General features: G+C 37.6%; 1 pseudogene; it reads right to left on the bottom strand.

Annotated features, from left to right (window-relative positions):
* Positions 1-582: 582 nt before the first annotated feature.
* On the bottom strand, positions 583-715 carry LOC122476652 (annotated as a pseudogene).
* Between the last annotated feature and the right edge of the window lie 3,524 nt (positions 716-4,239).

Raw genomic sequence — 4,239 nt, 5'->3', positions numbered from 1 at the left:
ACCACATATTTGAACATATACAAGGATAGAGCTCTTCTCATTTCAGTTAAATTCCCTTTCTTCAGAGAATATTTTTATATATTGTTCGTTACTTTGTTTATTATTAATTTTGTGAAGATTATCATTAGAGATTTTCCATTGCCGGAAATAGAAATGATGCCTCATTATATATGAAAAAAATGACTATTGACCATATTTTGAGCATCATACTTGCACTGGTCCACTTCTTGGTATGGCAATTTTAATGTAAAAAAAACAACAACAAAAAACCTTCCCTCCTCATAAATAAGCAACTCCACAAGGTATAATTAAAAATTGCTCAGTTTATGTCTTAATTTCACCTTTCTTTCTTATCTCTATTTAAATACAAATTGTGGCTTCATGTTTATTTCTGTTATGGTTAATTTTAATAGGTTCAAGTTTTAGTCTTTAATTATTGACTGACCTTGGACAAATTTATTAATCACCGTGGGTCTCCATTCTTTTACTGGTTACACGATGTTGGTAAACTTCTCTGACTTAACTCATTCATTTGCACTGAGGATTATACACTTCAAGATTTGTTTTTTTGTCCAGGAATGAAAGAAATGCCGTATTGCAGCGCTTGCCGTATTACCTAACATATTTTAATTATCCAATATACATTTCCTGCTGTATATTAAATGGATAAGAACAGATACTACACTTGATCTTAGCCAAAAGGCCGAGAAGCGATATTTCCTGTTGTATAAAAACATGGTTTCTGTTTGTTTTTTGTTTTTTGTTTGAGAGAGATAGAGATAGAGAATGGGGGAGTGGGGCAGAGAGGAGGGGTGCAGAGACAGCGAGAGAATCCCAAGAACACTCAGCTATCAGCAGGGAGCCCGATGTGGGGTTCAAACCCATGAACCATGAAATCATGACCTGAGCTGAAATTAAGAGTCAGACACTTAATCAACTGAGACACCCAAGCGCCCCCAAAAATATGTGCTTTTTAAAATATCTATTTAGGGCACCCAAGTGGCTCAGTCAGTTAAGTGACCAACTCTTGATTTGGGCTCAGTTCATAATCTTAGGGTTTATGGGTTTGAGTCCCAGATCAGGCTCCCTGCTGATAGCTCAGAGCCTGCTTGGGGTTCTCTCTCTCTCTCTCTCTCTCTCTCTCTCTCTGCCCCTCCCCCCACCCTGTCTCTCTTGGGCGCGCGCGCGCGCACACACACACACACACACACTCTCTCTCTCTCTCTCTTCCTCAAAATAAATAAATTAATTTAAAATTGTTGAATCTATTTAATTTTTCCATTGGGCAAACTTCTGCCATGAAGTACTCTACTTGTCCAAGTCAGCACTGTAACGTACAGTTTGGGATTGCACGCTCTATTAGTTTCCTGTGTCTACTGTAACAAATTACTGCAAACTAGGTGGCCTAAAAGAGTATAAATTTATTCTCTCACAGTTCTAGAGGAGAAAATTTTCAAACCAAAATGTTGGCATGGCTGGACTCCCTCCGGAGGCTCTAGGGGAGAATCCCTTCTTTGCCTTTTCCAGCTGTGCGTGGCTGTAGGCACTGTTTGACTTGACCTCGTCACTCCTATATACACCTCTGCAGCCTCATGGCTTTCTCTTATTTTGTCAAATCTTCCTTTGTCTCATTCTTATAAGGATACTTGCTATTGAATTTGATGTTCATGTGGATAATGCAGAATAAGTGCCTCCTCTCCAAATCTTTAAATCATATATTTTGCTATGTAAGGTAGTATTCATTTTTTAACTATATACAATGATATTCACAGGTTCTGGGATTAAGGGGCAGACATATGAGGGTGGATATTATTCAATCTACTATGTACACCAATGACATCACTATTTGAATCACAGACACATACAAAAACATTTATAAGAAGAGGGCCAAGGAAAGACTGTTGCAATTTATAATTTGGAAATTTTTGCCAATATTTACATGATTGGAAGTATAATGACAATATAACTACTTGGTACCTGGGACACTGAGAAACTTACTCAAGACTAATTAGCTATGTGAAGCTGGGCAAGTGACCTCAACCTCCTGAGTCTTTAATTTCACCTATAAAATTAGGGAATTTTCTTGATTCTCAAACTATTTTCAGCAATAATTTCACATTTGCATTATTTACTCAGGGAGCTAAATAAAAATGACCTAGTCTTTCCTTCTTATGATGTAAATTAAACTTTGAAACCTAATGGATATTTTTATGCTTGCATAAAATGATAATATTAGTAAAGTAAGGATTCTGTGGCATCTGTCACATGAATAGAATAATCAGTAATTGCTATATAATTTCCAGAGCGTGAATATTTCTAATTCAGATGATCAGAGAAGGCTTCATAGAGGAAATCTGGAAGGAATCAGTCAGAAAGAAAATAAGGAAGAAGAAAGGAAACATAAATGCCATTGCCAAAATCCTATAACCCAAGAAACCCTCCATAGTTCAAACACATTAAATGGACATTTATTAAACATCTTTGGGAACTGAATACTCTTCTATTAAAATGCTTCATTGGAATTGACAAAATCTGAAGCTACGAGCTAACACAAAAACTAATATACTGTAAAGCAAACTGATGCAGATTTCAATAATTTAATGAAATTCAAAGCTACTTTATCTATATAGCAATACTACATAGTCATGAGAATAAAGACATAAATTCTGTACACGAATTGATTACAAGATAAAATACAGATGTATGTCTTTGCATCTGTTATCTTCTATATATGTTATGCAATCCAATCCAAATACACATTTCATTGTCTGTTATGACCCCGTCATTAACATAGGCTCTAGAAAACATTTTATGTGTTCCAAGAGCCTATAGTAAGGCAAATATACTATGTGTCATGTCACAAAAGGTAAATAGGGGAGGTGCACTTGGGTGGCTCAGTCATTTAAACGTCCAACTCTTGATTTTGGCTCCGTTCATAATCTCATGGTTCATGGGATCAAGCCCTGTGCTGGCTCTGCACTGACAGTGCAGAGCCTGCTTGGGATTCTTTCTCTCCCTCTTTCTCTGTCCCTCCCTCTCTTTCTCTGTGTGTCTCTCTTCCTCTCTCTTGCTCAAAAATAAATAAATAAACTTGAAAAAAAAGGTAAATAGGGTATTTATATGGAAATAGTTTTGAATGCATAAATAGAACAAATAGTGAAACAGATATTTAGGAGTTGGAGAGTAACATTTCTTTTTTTTTTTTTAGGTTTATAATTATTTTATGCAATTGTTTTTTTTCAATATATGAAATTTATTGTCAAATTGGTTTCCATACAACACCCAGTGCTCATCCCAAAAGGTGCCCTCCTCACTGCCCATCACCCACCCTCCCCTCCCTCCCACCCCCCATCAACCCTCAGTTTGTTCTCAGTTTTTAAGAGTCTCTTATGCTTTGGCTCTCTCCCACTCTAACCTCTTATTTTTTTTTTTCCTTCCCCTCCCCCATGGGTTTCTGTTAAGTTTCTCAGGATCCACATAAGAGTGAAAACATATGGTATCTGTCTTTCTCTGTATGGCTTATTTCACTTAGCATCACACTCTCCAGTTCCATCCACGTTGCTACAAAGGGACATATTTCATTCTTTCTCATTGCCATGTAGTACTCCATTGTGTATATAAACCACAATTTCTTTATCCATTCATCAGTTGATGGACATTTAGGCTCTTTCCATAATTTGGCTATTGTTGAGAGTGCTGCTATGAACATTGGGGTACAAGTGCCCCTATGCATCAGTACTCCTGTATCCCTTGGGTAAATTCCTAGCAGTGCTATTCCTGGGTCATAGGGTAGGTCTATTTTTAATTTTCTGAGGAACCTCCACACTGTTTTCCAGAGTGGCTGCACCAGTTTGCATTCCCACCAACAGTGCAAGAGGGTTCCCGTTTCTCCACATCCTGGAGAGTAACATTTCTATATAGACTATTTTGGTTCCATGGAATTCTTAATCTAGGTGATTTTATGTAAGTATATATGTAACTAAGTATATATGTAACTAAGTCATTTGTGTCTCCTTATTTGAGATATCCATGCCAAACCTTGGAAGAATTAGAATAATGTTTACCGGGGCACCTGGATGGCTCAGTCAGTTAAGCGTCTGACTTAGACTCAGGTCATGAGCTCACAGTTCATGGGTTCAAGCCCCATGTTGGGCTCTGAGCTTACAGCTTGCAACCTGGAGCCTGCTTTGGATTCTGTGTCTCCCTCTCTGCCCCTCCCCCACTTGTGTGCTTGCTCAC

The sequence above is a fragment of the Prionailurus bengalensis genome, chromosome E4 (assembly GCF_016509475.1).
Source record: "Prionailurus bengalensis isolate Pbe53 chromosome E4, Fcat_Pben_1.1_paternal_pri, whole genome shotgun sequence".
NCBI lineage: Eukaryota > Metazoa > Chordata > Mammalia > Carnivora > Felidae > Prionailurus > Prionailurus bengalensis.
Note: the sequence above shows the minus strand (reverse complement) of the source record. Positions and strands in the feature narration are given on the sequence as shown.